Below are 21,787 nucleotides of genomic sequence, written 5' to 3'. Positions count from 1 at the left end.
ACTACTGCAGGTAGCCAAAACACACAGCACTTACACAGTCTTGGTCACAAAAATCTCAAGATGTTGTTAGAACAGCAACCGCACCCCTCTTCGTTTTAATTATAGAAGCAGCTATACTGCAGTGTAGCTGTGTAAGGTTTGTTGTGCTTGTAATAGCTCTCTACAAACCTCACCTAAGGCCACTTATTAAAAAAGCATCTTCACTTAATGGGATTGGGAATATGACATTCAGCCTGCAATGAAGGAGATATTATTTAAATAATGTGCTTATGAATATTATTCAAGCTCATGCATTAAGGACATTTACATTAGATTTAGAACCAGGGCATTTTTAATATTTCCTAGTTATTTTTCAAAAGGTGGTTCTGCACACAAAAAAAAAAAAAAAAAAGAAGCTGCCCACTGAATCTCATAGTCTTCCGTTTTAATACTGCACTAAGCTCTGTCAACCACTGAGAGCTTGTCAAGGTCTTGAATTTGCCACTAGCGAGCTGGCATCAGGCCAGTATACAATGTTGCCGGGGAAATTGACAACCGCTGGTAAATAGCGGCCAACAACAGGGTCGTTCTCATTCAGCCTGGAGGCAACTCATAATTTTCACAGTTGACTAGCACTCTCAACCAGCAGAGGAAAGACCTGCTTTAAATTAGCATTAAAGTAAACAGTGGGCCAATACGCTTTATTAGATGCTGTCTTGTTCTGCCCTTAACCTCTGGAACTGCTTATTTCTGATATCTCCCCTGTGTATCAAGAAGTGTCTGCTGCAGATTGGTCCTATAATAAATCAATCACGGTAAATCCAAACTGTCCATTTGCACAAAGGCAGATTAATGACATTGTACTGTTGTTGTTGTTTGGTCCCGAAACATTAACAACAAATGATTGGATGAGCGAAGGGGTTAATTAGCGATGTGCTGAAAATGAACTAAAAATATCAGCGAGAAGGAATAGTGACCCTGAACTGCCCCTAAAAAAATAAAATACAGAACCAAATCTCTACTGACAGCAGCCTGCTGTTTGAGGTTCCTGATCTCACCTGCTATACATGCATTCACCTTGGCCTAAAAACCATCAGAAGTAGGATTATAATAGTACACTTGTGATTTACCGTTTCCAAACAGGGTTAAAAACAGCCTTTAGAAAAAGGACACTGTCCCAGCAGGACAAAACATACATATTCTAACATTAGCACAGTATGTTATTGGAAGAAACTGGTAAACAGCCCACTCATAAATCATCCATAACAAGGTTTTACACCATGAGCACAGCACAGCCCATGTGTTAAAGGCATTAGCTTTCTATTTAATAAGTTTGACATGAATTACACACTTTAAATTTCGCACCCCCTGAACGAGATGGTAACTCCCTAACATAGAGAAAATAGAAACCTGGTAGTGGCTCTGAACTTGGGTGTGATTTATGTTATAACGAAGACAACAACTGGGCCAAACAGTAGCAGTCATTTATCTTGGGAATAAAAGAAAACAGGAAGGCATCACATTTGACCCGAATACATTAGCATGAAAATAAATTTGTGAGAACTGATATTTTAAAAGCAGCATTACATATTAACATACTGTGGGCTGCCCAGTGTAGTTTTAGCCGACTTGTACAGTTTTACTTAAGTCAATTACATTACTGTTCATATAGCGATTAGTGTATAACTTTATTACAGTTAATACTTCCTGGCAAATACAAAGAAACATGCTATTAATGCAAGGTGCTGCTGCAACAGTATATGCAGAAACAACAGGCATACATTCAATTATTGAAGTAGGCAGCGTTTGTATAGGAAACCCTGGTTTCTAATGGGATATAAAGCTATACTGCAGAAGCTGCAACATAGGCAGTTTTATTTATTACTGCATTCCACATAGTTTATTACTTAGACATGCCGATTACAGTGTCCTTTTCTCAATGTTCATTTATGTTGTTAAAAGACATGATTCAATAGTCTCTTTCCTGAACATATTTAATGTGATTTACATACCCCTTATTCTTTAACAGTGAAATCAATAGTACTATGAGAAACTGTTTACAAGAAGCAAAAATATTATTCAAGACAAAAGAATAATGGTTTGTGTTAATCATGCCAAACACTACTTGGAGAAAAGATCCTCGAGCAGGTTCAGAAGCATTTAAACCAGAAAGGAAGGGGGGAGAAATCAACAAAAAAACAGAAGGGAGACCGCATCAAAACAAGAACAACAACTCAGGTAAGACATCCATTAAATGTATTTATCTAAATGCTAGAAGTATCAGAAACAAAATTCTAGAACTTGAAGCTACTGCACTAACAGGTAACTATGATGTGATAGGTGCTACAGAAAAGTGGTTGTCTGAGGGTGATGGGGACGAATATAATATTTGTAGGTATACACTGTATAGGAAAGACAGGCAGGACAGAAGAGTAGGAGGGGTAGCGCTATACATAAGAAACAGTCTTGAAGCCCAGGTGTTAAACCTGGACAAAGAAAATAAAACCGAATCAATATGGGTCAGAATAACGGACAAAAATTCGAAGGGCATAATAATAGCAGCATGCTATAGACCGCCAGATTCAGACGGTGAGCACAATAATCTGTTATACAATGACATTAGAAATGCGTGTAGCAAAGGAGAAGCCATACTAATGGGGGATTTCAACTTCCCCCAAATAAAATGGGAAAACCCAGTGGGTAGCACGAAGGATGAAATAGAAATGGTGGAAATGACAAATGACTGCTTCCTAACACAATTTGTCAATGCACCGACTAGAGGGGAGGCATGCCTTGATTTAGTCTTTTCAAATAACGAAGATAGAATAACTAAAACAGAGGTCAGAGAACCACTGGCAAACTCAGACCACAACATGGTCTCATTTGAAGTGTTTTTTAAAACCCCAAAAGTAATGACTAAAGCTAAGGTTTACAATTTTAGAAAAGCAAACTATGAAGGTATGAAACAGAGACTAACAGAAGTAGATTGGAGTAAAATAGAGAAAACACCCACAGAAGAAGGATGGTTGTTCTTCAAAAATGTAGTACTAGAGGCGCAAAACAATTACATCCCTAAAGTAGACAAATCTAAATGTAAAACTAAATTGCCAAAATGGTTTAATAGATCAATTAAAAAAAAATATTCAGCGAAAAAAGGCACTTTACAGAGCATTAAAAAAGGACCAAAAAGAAAGTACGCAGAAAGAGTACACAGAACTGCAAACGCAAGTCAAAAAGGAAGTTAGAAAGGCCAAGAGAGAAATAGAAATGAACATTGCTAAGGGAGCTAAAACCAATTCCAAAATGTTTTTCCAATATTACAACAGCAAGCGAACATTCAAAGAGGAGATTAAATGTTTAAGAGATACAAATGGCAAAATCATAGATGAAGAAAAAAAAATAGCAAATATATTAAATGATTACTTTTCACAAGTTTTTACAAAGGAAGATACTGACAACATGCCCCACATGTCATCCAGTTCCTATCCAGTTTTAAATAACTTTAGCATAACTGAGGCAGAAGTGTTAAAGGGACTAGGAGCTCTTAAAATAAACAAATCCCCTGGGCCGGATGAGATCCTCCCAGTAGTACTCAAAGAAATGAAAGAAGTAATTTACAAACCGCTAACCAAGATCATGCAGCAGTCTCTTGACACAGGGGTGGTACCGACAGACTGGAAAATTGCAAACGTAATACCGATCCACAAAAAGGGAAACAAAACTGAACCAGGTAACTACAGACCAATAAGCCTGACTTCTATTATATGCAAACTTATGGAAACTATAATAAGATCCAAAATGGAAAATTACCTATATGGTAACAGGGTCCTGGGAGACAGTCAACATGGTTTTAGGAAAGGGAGATCGTGTCTAACTAACTTGCTTGATTTTTTTTTGAGGATGCAACATCGATAATGGATAATCGCAAAGCATATGACATGGTTTATTTAGATTTCCAGAAAGCTTTTGACAAAGTCCCACACAAAAGATAAATTCTCAAACTGAACGCAGTTGGGATTCAAGGAAACACATGTGTGTAAGAAAGTACTGATTAGAGGAAAAACCTCAGAATGGAGTGTGGTAACCAGTGGTGTACCACAGGGATCAGTATTAGGTCCTCTGCTATTCCTAATCTACATTAATGATTTAGATTCTGGTATAGTAAGCAAACTTGTTAAATTTGCAGACGACACAAAAGTAGGAGGAGTGGCAAACACTGTTGCAGCAGCAAAGGTCATTCAAAATGATCTAGACAAGATTCAGAACTGGGCAGACACATGGCAAATGACATTTAATAGAGAAAAGTGTAAGGTACTGCACGCAGGAAATAAAAATGTACATTATAAATATCATATGGGAGATATTGAAATTGGAGAAGGAATCTATGAAAAAGACCTAAGAGTTTTTGTTGACTCAGAAATGTCTTCATCTAGGCAATGTGGGGAAGCTATAAAAAAGGCTAACAAGATGCTCGGATACATTGTGAAAAGTGTTGAATTTAAATCAAGGGAAGTAATGTTAAAACTGTGCAATGCACTAGTAAGACCTCATCTTGAATATTGTGTGCAGTTCTGGTCACCTCGCTATAAAAAAGATATTGCTGCTCTAGAAAGAGTGCAAAGAAGAGCGACCAGAATTATTCCGGGCTTAAAAGGCATGTCATATGCAGACAGGCTAAAAGAATTGAATCTGTTCAGTCTTGAACAAAGAAGACTACGTGGCTAATTCAAGCATTCAAAATTCTAAAAGGTATTGACAGTGTCGACCCAAGGGACTTTTTCAGCCTGAAAAAAGAAACAAGGACCAGGGGTCACAAATGGAGATTAGACAAAGGAGCATTCAGAACAGAAAATAGGAGGCACTTTTTTACACAGAGAATTGTGAGGGTCTGGAATCAACTCCCCAGTAATGTTGTTGAAGCTGACACCCTGGGATCCTTCAAGAAGCTGCTTGATGAGATTCTGGGATCAATAAGCTACTAACAACCAAACGAGCAAGATGGGCCGAATGGCCTCCTCTCGTTTGTAAACTTTCTTATGTACATTTTTACATTTTCAAAAAAATACAGGCTAACTTCACTATAACGAACCCCCATGGGACCTGGAGGAATGTTCGTTATGTCAAGGTGTTAGGTCAATCAGAATAATGACAAAACGGCAAATTTGAATTGAACATCAATATATAGTACTTCTATGAAGATTCCTTCACATTGATCAACATTTACAGTATTGTGACATGGGAGTTGCAGTTGAAACGCCAGCACAGGCACGCAGGATTTAAACACAAAACAGAAAGTAAACAAAATAGGTAATGTGACGCTACAACGACGGTAACGCACAGAGGACACACACAAGACAGGCAGGCAGCAAGTCTCAAATCGAGTGCCCGTCTGTAAACAATAATTTGATCAAACAGAACCACTCTAAAAAGCACACAAAACAAACCTGTTTCCACACATAAATTTCACCAACACTAATTTCCCCCTGTGCAGGGCAATCACCCTGCTACAGGTATGTTTAAAAGAAAATAGTAAAAAAATGAAAAAGGAAAGAATGTACACTAACATGCTGAATACAGTAATTACATGTCCTTTCTCTAAAAAAACTATCCAGCGTAGATTGCTCCTCACGTCCGTTGCCTGGTTGCAGTTTGTGTGAAGATGACGGACAGGCAATGATTGCATTCGTCATGCATGATTCATACTACAATAGGACATCTTTGAATTAGTCAAACATGGTCTTTGTTTTCAATGAGATAATAACACACTGGACACTGGAGAAAGTTCAGTGTCAGTCAGTACTGAGATCTATGTATCTGGGTCGATCCTGTACGTTATCGTTCTACTAGGGATAATCTGCACTGAAAAAAATCAGTTCTTGCTGTTGGGATCGTTAAACGGGTGTTCATTATAAGAAGGGTTTTTTATAGTAAAGCTCAACTGTATATAAAAACAAAAATAAGTTCTTGTGTGGACTGTCACTTGGTCATTTTTGAAATGCAACTAAGTTCGAAAGAGTGGGTCTTTAGTTTTGGAAGGTTAGGTGGTACTGTATTGAGTTTACTTCCAAGACACTTATTTACTGCAATACTTTGCTACATTAACTATCATAACATGTAAACTTCCCTTTGTTAAAACAAAACACAATGAAATATATCACTGCCAAATAAATACTAAGAGCTGCAATTCTTTAGTTTATAATGTATATCGAATAAATAGCGTAAGGGCACTGCTGTATATCAAGTCCAAAGTACAGAATGCTTTACAAGAGCACCAACATTATTAGGACATTTTCAGGTTGTTAAAGCCTATGTTGAAAAAACTTAAGCCTCAGGTATTTCCAGTAAAGAGTTTTATTAGATCCTGCCTCGAAACAAATGTACTCTAAACAATAAGAAAGCACTAACAGATGACAGGTGTCCTGCTACAATATCTGTACAACTAGGGGGGGATGTCTGACACAAGGCAAAGCCAAGTGCAATTACACAGCCTACAGTAGTGCTACTGCGCTTAAAGCACTTACAAATCATAACTGCTGGAGACAGTTACAGTAGATACTAGATTAGAGCAGTCTGGAGTGAAAGATCAGTGAATTAAGATACGTATGCTAGACCTAGTCATATGGATTTTAAGACCAAGCGTAAAACACTTTACACATTGCATCACTACATACATACAATAAGCACCATTTAAAAAAGATTACACAAAGCTAGTTTCATACAGGCTCTGCACGAAGAAGCTTACTTCACATGTACTGCAGCTTAGCGATTGCTTTGGAGGCCTGCAGGGTGATCTGGTTATTGCTGAACAGACAGCGGATTCTCTGAAGGAAATTTGAGAATTGCTGAATAAGAGTTCTTTCAAAGATAAGTCTGAACAAATCTGTTTGTGAAAGTTCCAAAAGGGACTGAGTTTCAGTGCCCACACACACACTGATAAAATCAACAGAAATAAAACCCATGGAAGGATAGCTTCACCTCTGAAAACAATACAACTATTTGTATCCCCCACAAGCAAGTCCAATTCAAATCAGGTACAAAAATCTGATCTTCATAGAGTTTAATAAAAAGATTATTTTTGAAAGGTTTCATCTGGCAGTTAACTGACCCAAGGAGTGTGCGCTCGCGCACGCACCTTTAAAAGGCAATCTTCCAGACTTTCAGACTTATTTAGAATAAAAACACTATTTTTGGGTCTGTTTGCCTTACTATTGGTGGTAAACAGTAAAAAGGGTCAATGCATCCATCAGTCACTTGTAATGCAGAATAACGGTTTATACTAAATCTGTAACAGGCTTGTTTTAAAAAACATTAAAGTCAATATTAATAAACAAATAAGAGGCTTGTGTCGTTCACCATCTAATTTAATTAAAACAATAAGCTAGAAGATAAATATTTTGGGGTATGAGTGCAGAGCAAAACCTGGTCAATGGACAGGTGCACTGTAGATCAAAGAAATGCAACATATTGGAAACATTTTGTCTTACGTTTCACAGGACGCCGCAAACAAAAATACTAACAAAAAAAAAGGAAAATAATTAAAACAGCATTTACCAAGTACACTCCAATCCTGAAGGTGGCAGCATTATGCCCGAATACTGTATTGCTTTTCAGACGTTTTTGGCGGTCAGACTAGCGGGTGCGTGTCAAAATGGCGAAGCAGATGTCGATCGGGAGTTTCTTTTCTAAGCAGTCAGCACCTAATGACAAAGATCAGCAGCCTTCTACTTCTGCAGAAGAGTTTGTACATCTAACCAAAAAAAATATATTTTCATGTCCTTGGCATTTAAAGTTTCGTTTTTTTTAGTGATCTTACCAGTAATGGTATGCACTACCGATAAGACCCAACCTAATCGGTTATCTTTTTCAAATACAGTGAATACAATTAGTTACATCTGGGGTTTTGGGTTTCTTTTTTTAACCACACAAGAACAGTTAGCTAATTCACACTGTTCTGTCAACCTTCATTGATACTGTATCCCTACTGATCAGCTATACTGCACAAAGAAAGAAAGCGAGGTCCCAATACCGAGCTGTACAGGAGCAACCTGAGTGCAGGCACAGGGAGAGAGAAGTGAAATATCACCAAGGCTATGATAATGGAGAAACAATATCATAAATTTAGAAATAGAAAAATTTGACTTAGGAAAAAAAAAAAAACTACATATGGAAACTGCAAGATTGACAGAACATTGAAGTCCAGTGCAACAGATTATCAACTCTTTCTTGTTTTAATAATTCTTTGAAATTATATATACCCAAGTTCCAATTCCACAGTAATATTTAGTACGTTTTAGGAAAATAGTAGTAGATTAATTATTTATTTTTTTATTTTTTTAAATAATAGTAATTGTTAGTAGTTTATAGAAATGCGTGAGTAATGTTAGGAGTAATTGTTTTGATTATTACAAGTAAAATAAAAATACTAGGTCATTTATTTTGTAAGTGCAGTTGGTCTTTTTTCAGGAAATGTACTAAATTATTAAACACAAAGTTTAATTTGAATATATCTACATTTGTCCTAATAAGAAGTATTATCCTAATAAGAAGTCATTGCAGGTATAATACATCGGAAATCACTGCAAGTTTATTATTATTATTATTATTATTGAGGTAATTGAAAGACTTTGTTTACCAAAGGCAAACCATTAAAACATTTGCTGAAGATCTAAAGGATATTTTGATGCCTGCTACAGGCAAAAATCTGAGTCCCTGATGTGCTACTGGTTTGTTTTACACAAGGGGTTGTGGTTTTAAATTATGTTGCAGATTTCTCATGGCTTTGAAAATACTAATGTGCAAAACATTACACAGTTTTTCATAATCATTTGTCAAATGTATCTTAAGATTGTTTTAACCTTTCGAAGGTTCATCAGACGGGTTCACGCACCATTGGGTTTTTTGTTTTCTGTTAACAGAAACGGTTTGACATTGTGTGAATACTATAAAATCACACAGTAAATGTCACTCAGATGCAAAATTTGATCTTTTGATTTCTATAATGCATATTGCGTAAAAAAAAGTTATTATTAAAATCCACAGTGTCCGCTGCAGTTGGCGCTGGTGCAATGCTTATTGTATATATCGCAAGCGGGCTTAATTACGTGTAAATAAACAATATGTATTTTAAAACATATTTACTGTTCTATATAATGTATTTTTAAACGACATGTGGATGTTTTATTCCATTAAAATTGATTACCTGTAAAATAACAGGATTTTCAATCAAATATAAACAAGTGCTATGGTGACGTCACCAATAAATTATGCAAAGGAGTACCAACGAAGGTTCGAACCTTCCTTCGGTAACGTGTTCCCAAACTTCGAAGGTCAAAATGTACCCTTCGCTGCAGCCCTAACAGGAACACTAATTTAATGTACTGCATTGCACTGAAAAAGGTAATACAAAGGACTATTGTATTTTCTACAATATTTATTTTAATTAGTTATTTATACTTATTTTAGTATCTTCACAAATAGTTAACTAAAGACAAACTATACATTTACATTTAAATGCGATTCCACCTGTCACAATGGGAGAATGAACATGAACGCACATTTTTTCTTACTTTGCAATGTTACGCAGGACTACAGCAGCACAGATGTTACAGACTCGCTCAGGCACCATCCTCAAATCTCCATGTAGACAGTGAAACCTTCTCTTTAGCACACCAAAACACCTCTCCATCACATTTCTTGATTGTGTGTGTTATAGCGAGTATGGGCTTCATTTATTGGGGTTGATGAATGGTGTAAGTGACCAAGGTTTCAGCTGATATCCACTGTCTCCAAGCAGTATTCCAGGTACTGCGTCCTTATAAAGCTTTGTGTACAACAGACTGCCTCGGGATGCGGGAATCATGGTTTGAGCCAGGCCAGCGAGCCACACAGTCAATCATTTTCAGGTTAGCATCACATATCATTTGCACATTTATGCTGTGGTATCCTTTCCTGTTCACATGCAGATGTTCATCAACTGAAGGAGCTTCCATCTTTACATGTGTCCCATCAACTGCTCCCACAACATTTGGAAATCCAGCAATAGAAAATAAGTCACTTTTCAATGTGTTCAGAACAGTTGACTCTACAGGAAACACTGGCAGTCTTGTTGCAAGTTCCTTTTTACCTGTAGACTGAGGCAGTGGATTTACGCAACCCCATGAAATCACGCAAAGAATTTAAAAAACAACCCGTCGCAAACCTGTAACACCTCAGGGACACTACGGTTTCTGTCTGTGGCAGGCTTCGAGTTATCCTTTAGAGCTTCTCCTAATGTTAGAATGGTTTGCCTTGGTAAACAAAGCCTTTCAATTACCTCAGTATCCGAGTACACTTCCAGTGGATTGTTTCTGTCTTTAAACACTCTCTCTCTCCTCAGACAGTGTTCATACAGCCAGAGATTACGGTGGGAGGCCATTATTTATTTATGACAGTTTACGGTTTCCATGGAAACATAGACCTAATTTCTAAGTTAGCCTGAGGGTTTGGAGGCTAACTTTTTAGGCTAAGACTTAGTCAGTCTTATTTTTTATGCAACTGGCTAATTTGCATTAGACTAGTCTAAATGACAAAACTAAGACCGGTCTAGCTGTTTAGACTAGTCTAATATAGTTCTATGCAACCAGCTCCTGCTCTTTTACCCAAATTGTATGCTTGTGATATCAGTATCGTATTTTAGATATACCATCCATAATTTATTTTTTATTATGTGGAACAGTTTTACAGGCAAAAATGTGTCAGGTTCCTTTATTATATTCTCACAAAAAATAAAAAAAAAAAAAAAAAAAATTAGCCAGAAAACAATCACTAAACGGAAAGCCACAGACCTTGCAAATTAATAAATAAATAAATTAATTAATTTTAAAAAAAAGTGTAAGACATGTATTCCATCTTTTTAGCTATTACTTAAGATTCAGTTTACACAACCCAGTTTCCAGAAGTTGAGAGAGCTGCACAGCAGGTCCGTTACGACTAGGGCTGTAACGAAGGGTACATTTTGACCTCTGAAGGTTCGGAACATTACAGAAGGACGGACTGAATCTTCAATGGTACTCATTTACATAATTTACTGGTGACATCACCATTGCTACTAGTTTACATTTGTTTGAAAATCCTATTATCATACAGGTAATCCATATAAATGGAATAAAACATCCACGTCACTTAAATCATGTTTCACATAATTTAAATAAAAATACATGTTTATGTACACGTAATTGATGCTGCCTGCAATATATACAGCAGGCTTGCATTGCAGCAGAACCTTATTGCAACCAATTAAAAGAACTGCAGCTGACTTAGGCAAAACAAAGCTTTATTTAGCACTCACTGTTCCAAGCCAGTTATCAGACACAGTCACATTTTACTACTTTACTACTAAAATAATAATAATAATAATAATAATAATAATAATAATAATAATAATAATAATAATTTGAACTTACGCACAGCTTGTCAAGTGATCCCAGAGACTGGTTGTGCCTCCATGATAGGAGTCACTTGCATAGTCTGCATTTCACCTTTTTTTGGTTCTATGGCCATTTAACAATAATCCCAAACAGCAGAGGGTTGCCCGTTTCTTTCAATACAGCCTACACTATACAATGCTTTGCTGTCGAGATGGTGAATTAACAAATTAAATTTCTGCCTCTGGATAACACGAGCTGGGGGGGAGGTGCTCAGTTTTCAAAAATAAAATTATTAGTGTTAGTGTTGCATTATCATTCCACCATAGCACTTCTGTTACAATGTCTTGTACACCAGGTAGTCAGTAGGCTACATATTTTACAAGCAATACAATCACTATAGGTACCCTCCCCCCAGTGCTTTGGCATAATATCCCTGCTCCAATGCATGGCAGTGGCGCCATATAGAGTTGCTACGTATAGCAATTTGGTTGTGGACTTTAATACAACAACTTTTGTTTCAGTAATATCCATTATACAAATCAAAAGATAGCGTGAATGCCACCTGACGAACCTTCGAAGACTCAGAACTACCTTTGAATTCCTGGCTAGCGAAGGAACCTTTGAACACAGCCCTATCACGGCCACTATAAACTTCCTGCATAATCAAGGAAGAGTTTAGCTAATGTTTCCTGGAACACACAGCCAAGCATATTACTGACTGGTATTTTAGTAAGTCATCCATCTGTTATTTCACATCTCGCAAGGCACAAAAAACAAATCTGTGAAAACAATCCCATTCTTTTAAAATGCATTGTGTTCTGTTGTGCTTTGCAATTACCCGCTGCAGTACCAGAGAACAAAGGTATTGGAGTCATCTAGAAACCAATGTAAAACTAGCTGCTTATAACAAATTCTATCAAATACTGCAGACAAAATATATTTGTTGTAGCTGACAGAAGGTAAAGTTTCAGACAGTCATGTACAATTTGCAATCTAAAATTTCTCTCCTTCTGACCAGCAATTCTGGTATGTATAAAGAATGGAAAAAAATATATAAATTGAATGACTGTGTGCAGTTCAAAAATTCTGTCTTGTAAATTAAGATCAAACTTAAACCTTCAAAATTAACCACATCTAAAGCCTTCTGATGGTGACTGATGAAAGCTGCTTTAAATTATATATTGAGACTTCTGGTTGCCACTTTCCAGGACATTTCTGCTTTAGCCATAACATGTGTGTGGCCCCCAGTGCGAACAGAGATACGTATTTATGTACATTATCATAAATTGCCATAGCACATTCTAATATGTATAGAAAAAACTACCTGTGTTTAAGCCCCTCTTTCTTCACTATCCCATCACCCTTACATTTGTTTTCAGAACTGGGGTCTCAACATCAAATGGGAAGGTGCTAACAGGTCAGGCTTCATAACAAAAAGCTATTTTGGAGGGAGGGTGGTATATAGGAACACACTGCACAACAGCTGGCAAATATACAGTATTGATACAAAATATCAACTAGATGCTTGAGCTTGTCCCTGCCACCCTTGTTTCAAAACAATAGAAAACAAAGTCAAGCAGACAAATGTTTCAGCTACAGCCTTCTTCAGTGTGACTACTAGTTTATTAATAATGCTTGTTAACACAGCTTGCAGTTTTCTGAACAAACTGGACAATGCACTCAGCACGGTGCCAAACCAAGAGTCATCATAATCAACAGCAAACCCCAAATAGCAATCAACATTCATACTGGCAGCTTACTCAGCTGGGGGGTTGAGGAAATGTAAATGTCATTTGCTATAACAAGAAGCCACTGTATGCTGATAAACTGGTATGTGCTAAATGGAAAGGTATTGAACTAAAACTTCAACATTACATTATTCCAGCAGCACTCGTCAAATGAATTTCTGGACACCACATCCAACAATGCCAATGTAACCTTTTAAACGGTTTCATTTGAGATTTTAAAAGTGCAGTTGCCATCATAGTTTGAATTGTTTGCTCCCTAAAAATGCCTTTTCAGTTTTCATAATAAAAATACTGACAAGCAAAGCTGCTTAGACAGTTTGAAGTATGTTTTTTTTTGTGTGTTTTTTTTGCATTCAGCAGAGCTGTATTTGTCTACACAGTGGACGTGGGACAACTGCTTTTGTTTGCTAATGCCTGCCGATAGTATAGGATCCCTATCCATTATAGTTTGTGTACAATATGCTAAAGTATATTTTAGATACAGACAGAAATGTTACTGCTTGCCATCGATAAACACCAGTTATTTATTATTGCATAACGTAGCCTAATGTTATTATGATGTAATTAGCAGTTAAAAGTGAAAATGTATGTCAGCAGAATCTACAAGGTGCTACAAGTTCAAGGTCAATGCGCCAAACTGGCATATAAATATCACTATATTTAAAGAGTGTGTATTTTTACAGCAACGTCAGACAGCTTGTTTACTCACATGCTGTAACATGCTTGAATAAAGCACCTGCTGTCGGAGTGCCAAAACAGAACAAACACGACGGGCATGAACCACACCGTTCCGCATGCACCTCTATGCATCTCTACAAAAGAAAAGGGTACTTCCTCCAAGCTATATCTGTAACTATTAAACGCTGGATTCTAAAAAGTCGTAATCCGAGCCGTTTTGAAAAAACAAACACAAAAATAACAAGGCCTACACATAGGTAAATCGAAACAAGAGAAAAAATGTGAAACTTGAGAGGACGCCACCTGCTCAGCAATGAAGTGTTTGGAAAATAAAAAGGGAGGGGGGCTGCTGATTTCTCAACAAAAACGAAAAGGATACAGACCATACATTAAGTGTTTAGTATAGGTTTTGTTTTATTTTTTAATCAAAATCCCGCAACGATATATTATTTAATATGGAGGGATGAGAAAGGAACATTTAAAGGGCAAATGACAACAAAACAAATTACAGCACGGAATATCAGACTAACAATATAACATAGCCTTGAGTGCTAATATTAACTTTAAGGGATCAATAGTGTGTGCGATCTGAACAAAATAAAAAACACAGCCTGGGTCTCACCTGACACTGACAGCGACTATCAACTTAAATGCCAACAGCTCGATTTCCTAACTCACACTGTTGACGTAAAGCCGCAGTACAAGCTTAATAATATTAAAATGCAATAACATTATTCAACCCAAGAAAATAAGTCCTGTGCTGACCGTACCGTGTCGTATTTCCAAAGCACTTGCTCTGCAACTCTTGAGAAACAGGATATACACAGCAGTATTGCCTGGCTTTTCCGATAAAACTATCCAAACTGTCAACAGCACCTTTTTAACGCGCACGACTTGCAGCGATAAAAAAAAGCTGTTTGTTTGTTTATTTATTTATTTATCTATGTTGTGGCAAACTATATCTGAGTCACGCCAGCTCTGTGACCGGCTACTTTCGAAAACGTGTGCTCACAATGTGAAATTTAACAAAAACATTATCCATTCATTAAAAAAAAATAAATAAATAAATAAATAAATAAAATGACTCACTCGTACTTACATGTTGCTCTGATATTTTAAATTAGTACGACGTGTTCCAATTCCAAATCTACTATTTGAAATTAAAAGTTGTACTTCTATTCCGTTGCCCCTTTGGTACAACGCGAGGCTCCTGCTGGTCTTTTGCGGACACCATCTGGCAGGAAACCTGTCCGAGCACAATGTGCGCATGCGTGCACACCACCTAGCAATACTCCCAGCGTGGGAGCACTATTTGGCAGCAGGGACTGGAGCCCAAACAGAGCAACATGCGGACGGGGTCTCCACCGCATACAACAGAATGACAACTAGCACGCAACACAGGTTACTTTCTGCAGCACGCTGCACTTTGCAAACGTGGCATTTCAGAACTGCTTTAAATGCACGCTAAAACTGGCACAACTTGTTTGTTTTCTTTCATAAAACAACTGAAGATATACGTTAAAAAAAAGTTTATTACAGTACAGTGACCCATTGAAATGTCACATTTAATACAATACTGGCAGAAACATCCGTGTCTACGTCTACCGAAATGAACGAGTGCTGCTTAAATTTTTTGACATTTCTTGCAGTCAGCCTCTTATAAATAATTCAAGTAGCCCGCAAAAGCAATCTATTTCAACCTCAAATGCAAAACAGTTACACGCAATGAAAATCACACTTTCACAAACATTTTTTTTTTTTTTTTTTTTTTAAAAAGGAGAATCCCAGCTTCTGTGGTAAGCAATAAGTAATAAATGCAACGCTATCACTCGGGTTGCATGTTATATACTCCCAAAACAGACTGACAGTGTCCTCTAATACTATTTATATAGGCAGATTACCATAGCAGCTTAAAAAAAATGCTGACGTATTTGCATTTTTTTTTTTTAACAACGCAGCATTTAATTCCCAATTTACCGCATTTACCAATTAAAAGTAATATTTTATTACCTACCCGAGTTCCACTCTGCTACCTCCTAAGTCTACCCCTTTCTCTTTCTCTCCCTCTACTCCGACTGGTTAGACGGTAGCTCTATACACGTGACAATGTGAGCTTTCACTATTGGAGGAACTCAAGAGACAGTAAGACACAGCTCACTCCCCCCCCCCCCCCCCTCTCTCCCCCCCCCCCCCTCTCTGCACCTGAATGTGAAAAAAGGCTGACTGATCAACAAACGCTGTAATTGCATACGGTTAGTTGCTGTGCGATATCAGTGATCTTCAGTATTATCGCACTCAGGGGCAGCATATTGCAGAGCTAACTGACTGGACCAAGAAAATACTACAGTGCATAACCTCGCAGATATTGCTACTGATGGAAAAAAATAATTGAATGCGGTAAAACAGAAGGACGTTTTTATTTATGCATTTGAACATTATTTTTTTTAATTTATTTACACTTTCTTATATTATTATGCACAAAGTATACATTTGACTAATATCCATACAGTGTACAGTAATGCATTTCTAAATTTGGTGTATTCCTTAAATAAACCGTACCCCCCCCACGTTGGGAATAGTTGTGCTTGTTTTTTTTCCTTCTTGCAGTCCACCAGAACTAAGGGATAGGTTATCGGAAAGCCTGGGTATTTCAATTCCAACTTGGAAATGGAGGCTGTTCATAAGTCTGAACTGTAACTAAAAATCAGTTTTAACAAATGTGTACACCTGCTTCCCTTTCAATTCGAAGACAACCACCAACAAACATGGGATATGCATGTCCATTGGGTAGGTATAGCTGAGTACTCTGTACCAGAGCTGCCGATATGCCAGTTCCTGGGATGACGCACTTGATCCAGCCCACCAAGGGAATAAAACTGTCATCTTGAGGAAGCCATTTCTCTTTTTCCTTCTCAAGACGGTATGGTAAGACCTCTGTGTTGAGCTGAGCGTCTTGATAGAAAAGAGCTTCTCGACTCGATTGTATTTCCTTTGCATTTGTGCTGAAAGCTGGCTCACCACTTTCCCGGAATCAAAGACTTTGAAAAGGCCGAGCCTTTCCCCTCTCTGTCTTTCAGCGGCATTCCTCGCTTGTGTGGTAGGCCGCTCTTTGTTATCTGTCTGTCGTGTGTGAGCGACTGCCTGTTCAGTCACCCGCAAGTGATTGTCTGTTTCTTTCTTGAGAGTGCACAGTTCCTCCACGGGGCTAGGCCTTGCCGTATCCTCGCTGTTGAGTGACTCTTCCAGCCATGCTCTCCTCCACGGGGCTAAGCCTTGCCGCACCCCCGTTGTTGAATAGACCTCGCCGGCTGCGTAGGCCCGCCCACCTCGGTGAATCAGGCCTTGTAAACAAACAGTATGCTCTCCCCTATCTATCTATTCTGCCGTGGTTTTTTGCTGTCTGCTTAAACTCATCCACTGCGGCTTTGGCCCTTGTGTACCCCTGGTGCATTGCCTACTGGGCACACCAACAGCAAACAACCGGGCCCACCCAGCAGGCAGAGGGAACGCAGAACGTTGCCAGCTTGCATACCAGGGTCCCAGGAGGCGTATCTGCGCACCAACCCTGCTTTCCTCCCCAAGGTGATCACCGCCTTCAACATTAATCAGTCTGTGGAACTGGAGTCCTTCCATTCACCTGTGTTTGCTTCAAGGATGAGAGATTTAATTTCCTCTGCCTAGTGTCGGCATTGAGATGCTACATGGATAGGACAAGAGCTCTACGTCAATATGACCAGCTCTTTGTCTGTCATGGGACATGAAACCCTAGGACAGCCCCTCTCAAAGCAGCATCTGTCACATCAACTGCATATGATGATGCTGGCTTGTCCCCACCTGGTAGGGTAGCCGTACACTCCATTAGAGGGTTGGCTACATCTTGGATCCTCTTCAGAGGGACCTTGATGTCTGATATTTGTACTGTGGCTAGCTGGGATACGCTGCATACCTTCTCCAGGTCCTACCGGCTTAATGTGATAGACCCTGCCCTGTCTTCATTGGGCATGAGGATCCTTGAGGGTGTAAGTTCACACCACTAACCCCTGGGTTAGGCAGTGGTAGTGCGTCCCTCATATGCTGACGTTCCTTCTCCCTTGCAAAGGCTTTGGTATACATTATCCCATACAGAATGTTTGTTGATGGTCGTCTTTGAATTGAAAGAGAACGTTAGATTACTTACCGTAACCCTTTTTCCATGAAAGAGAAGAAGACCACCAACTGCGAGGTCACATCGGTCACCCTCATGGGTTCGATGGAAAAAGAGAAATGGCTTCCTCAGGATGACACTTTTATTTCCTCGGTGGGAGGGACCAAGTGCATCATCCCAGGAAGGGACCTATCGGCAGCTCTGGTATAGAGAGACCAGCAATGCCTACCCAATATGCAGGCAAATCCCATACATAATGTTCGTTGGTGGTTGTCTTCTCTTTCAAGGAACGAGGGTTATGGTAAGTAACCTAACATTTATACACCTTCTATCTGTGAATAATACAGCGATACAGCACTGAAATGCAGTAATAGTAGTGTTGTGGTTATAAAGTCTTTAAAACATACTATAAATGGGAAAAAGGTTCAATTTAAGTTACAATTGAAATTGTAACACAGATTTAAACATCCAGGAAAACATGGGTAACGTAGGCCCTAGTGCTTGTTCTTAAACAAAATTGATTACAGCTTGCTATGTCAGCCTCCTTTGGCTAAAAAAAAACAAATCAACTGATTTTGTTCAAATTAAAATGCTCCCATTAAAATTGACTGTACTTGTTATGCCACGTCTCTCATAGTCAGTCAATTATATCCTTGGTATAATTTTTTTAACTGTCTTGATTGTGCAAAGAGACCAAGTAAAACTAGCTCCATAGAAAGACCAGTTCATTTTAAAACTCCCTCCCCATCAGTCTCTTTCAGTTTGAGGCAATTGTAACACCCTTGGTGGTTCTGCAGAGGACTTGTTTAATGTAACTTTTACAGCTGTAATGATCTCAGTTGTATAGCCCCTTTCATTGTACAACACCATTTAATAACAAGTCTTAACAGCATAAAAGCAGCAGATTAAAAATAAGAACTGTGCAAAACATTAAATATGCATGCCTCCTGCACATTATTTTCATTTCATTCTGTTCAAAAGGCACAGCCAATTAATCTTGCTGAGATCCCAATTTAAATTTTTAGAAGTGAGCGACATATCCTTTTAATATCCTGACCCTTTAACATCATGACGTAACACCTCAACACCAGCATCTACTGAAGAGGGACAGTTCAGAGAGTATCCTAGATCTGCACAGCATAGAAATCAAATCAAGCACAATCGGTCTTGGGCAATTCATGTATACCTGTATCAGGTAATGCATTAGAATAATGAGTTAATTCATTCTGCCACCTCCCCCTTGGAACTAAAAGTATATACAACCGCAAGTTTCTGTGCAAATGCTTCTGTAATAGGAATAAATTTGAAATGTTTGGTGTGCGGCTCCCGCCAAAAGATAATGGGGACTATTTAACTGATTAAATAGTGGCTGATCTAAAAACTTAGCATGGCATTTTATTTACACTCAAATTCTCTTAATATCCCTCCTAGTAATTTCATCCTCTGCGTATTATCATTACATTAACATTCACCAGCCACAATAATGGGAGTCAGTAGGGACAAGTTGATGATAATATCACTTGGGTTATTCACACACTCACATTTATGAGTCATACAAGTGATTTCCACCCACTTAATACCACTTAATAAAAGCATAAGATTAGAAGTTGTACAGCATTGAAATGTTCACAAAATAAAGTTGTAGCACAAGAATGCAGAACACTGCAACATGCTTACAGTACTGTTTTAATTATTACAGTGTGTTGTATCCGGTCAGTTTAATAGACTGTACATTAAAAATAAGTGTTATCAATGAACTCTACTGTTTGTTGTCTCAACACTTTTGCTGTGTTGTAATGTTTATTTTGCCTGGGCATTGGTGAACTCCACTGTGTTGTAATGTTTATTTTGCCTGGGTATTGGTGAACTCCATTGTGTTGTAATGTTTATTTTGCCTGGGCATTGGTGAACTCCACTGTGTTGTAATGTTTATTTTGCCTGGGTATTGGTGAACTCCATTGTGTTGTAATGTTTATTTTGCCTGGGCATTGATGAACTCCATTGTGTTGTAATGTTTATTTTGCCTGGGCATTGGTGAACTCCACTGTGTTGTAATGTTTATTTCTCCTGGGTATTGGTGAACTCCATTGTGTTGTAATGTTTATTTTGCCTGGGCATTGATGAACTCCATTGTGTTGTAATGTTTATTTTGCCTGGGTATTGGTGAACTCCACTGTGTTGTAATGTTTATTTCTCCTGGGTATTGGTGAACTCCACTGTGTTGTAATGTTTATTTTGCCTGGGTATTGGTGAACTCCACTGTGTTGTAATGTTTATTTTTCCTGGGTATTGGTGAACTCCACTGTGTTGTAATGTTTATTTTGCCTGGGTATTGGTGAACTCCACTGTGTTGTAATGTTTATTTTGCCTGGGTATTGGTGAACTCCACTGTGTTGTAATGTTTATTTCTCCTGGGTATTGGTGAACTCCACTGTGTTGTAATGTTTATTTTGCCTGGGTATTGGTGAACTCCACTGTGTTATAATGTTTATTTTGCCTGGGTATTGGTGAACTCCACTGTGTTGTAATGTTTATTTTGCCTGGGTATTGGTGAACTCCACTGTGTTGTAATGTTTATTTCTCCTGGGTATTGGTGAACTCCACTGTGTTGTAATGTTTATTTTGCCTGGGTATTGGTGAACTCCACTGTGTTATAATGTTTATTTTGCCTGGGTATTGGTGAACTCCATTGTGTTGTAATGTTTATTTTGCCTGGGTATTGGTGAACTCCACTGTGTTGTAATGTTTATTTCTCCTGGGTATTGGTGAACTCCACTGTGTTGTAATGTTTATTTTGCCTGGGTATTGGTGAACTCCACTGTTTTGTAATGTTTATTTCTCCTGGATATTGGTGAACTCCACTGTGTTGTAATGTTTATTTTGCCTGGGTATTGGTGAACTCCACTGTGTTGTAATGTTTATTTTGCCTGGGTATTGGTGAACTCCACTGTGTTGTAATGTTTATTTCTCCTGGGTATTGGTGAACTCCACTGTGTTGTAATGTTTATTTTGCCTGGGTATTGGTGAACTCCACTGTGTTGTAATGTTTATTTTGCCTGGGTATTGGTGAACTCCACTGTGTTGTAATGTTTATTTTGCCTGGGTATTGGTGAACTCCACTGTGTTGTAATGTTTATTTTGCCTGGGTATTGGTGAACTCCACTGTGTTGTAATGTTTATTTTGCCTGGGTATTGGTGAACTCCACTGTGTTGTAATGTTTATTTTGCCTGGGTATTGGTGAACTCCACTGTGCTGTCACCATTTCTGCTCAGTCCTTTTGAAGTGATATTTAAAGGGCTTTACTTAAAGACCAGCAACACAAAAAAACTGCTGGGCACAGTTTTCACAAAGGACCATACTTTTAATGATACAACTGACAGTGAGTTTTAAATCAATTGAATATTCACTGTGTCTCTTCTGATGGGGCTAACCTGGGGATAGTTTTCAACTGCACCAAACAGTTAGACAAACATACCTGGGTCATTTCATTTCACCACTGAATCCACTATGTCGAATGGATGACCAGATGTATTTCTCATAAATATTTTACCAGGGAGAACCCATTCAGATACAAGAGCGCCCATGCTTAACACAGCATTCTTAAATGAACAAAACATTTAGCAAAACTATGTGTCAAAGTAAGTAATTGAGAATCAAGAAATGTCGCGTTGTCTCCGGTCAGCCGCATTGTTTCCAGATTCTTCCCTGCTCTCTGCACAGTAGGAGGGGGCTATGTGTCTATATGTACAGTACAGTGGGTTATGTGTCTCTGCACAGTACAGTGGGTTATGTGTCTATCTGCACAGTACAGTGGGTTATGTGTCTATCTGCA

At 38.2% G+C, this 21,787-nt stretch overlaps 1 protein-coding gene across 5 annotated transcripts in view; it reads right to left on the bottom strand.

Annotated features, from left to right (window-relative positions):
• The window catches only part of LOC121307046 (spermatid perinuclear RNA-binding protein-like), an 84,676-nt gene extending 68,780 nt beyond the window's left edge, over nt 1–15,896 (bottom strand). The window contains exon 1 of one of the 5 annotated variants that reach the window (XM_041239127.1): nt 15,825–15,896. The gene's annotated coding sequence lies outside the window, so the exon portion shown is untranslated. Of the gene's footprint in view, nt 1–14,899; nt 15,054–15,820 lie in introns of those variants that run through there. The other 4 variants (XM_041239129.1, XM_041239130.1, XM_041239128.1 and 1 more) reach the window with 4 other exon arrangements.
• Between the last annotated feature and the right edge of the window lie 5,891 nt (nt 15,897–21,787).

The sequence above is a fragment of the Polyodon spathula genome, chromosome 52, assembly GCF_017654505.1.
Source record: "Polyodon spathula isolate WHYD16114869_AA chromosome 52, ASM1765450v1, whole genome shotgun sequence".
In the NCBI taxonomy this organism is placed as follows: domain Eukaryota; kingdom Metazoa; phylum Chordata; class Actinopteri; order Acipenseriformes; family Polyodontidae; genus Polyodon; species Polyodon spathula.
The sequence above is the reverse complement of the archived record's forward strand: the minus strand, read 5'-3'. Positions and strand labels throughout refer to the sequence as shown.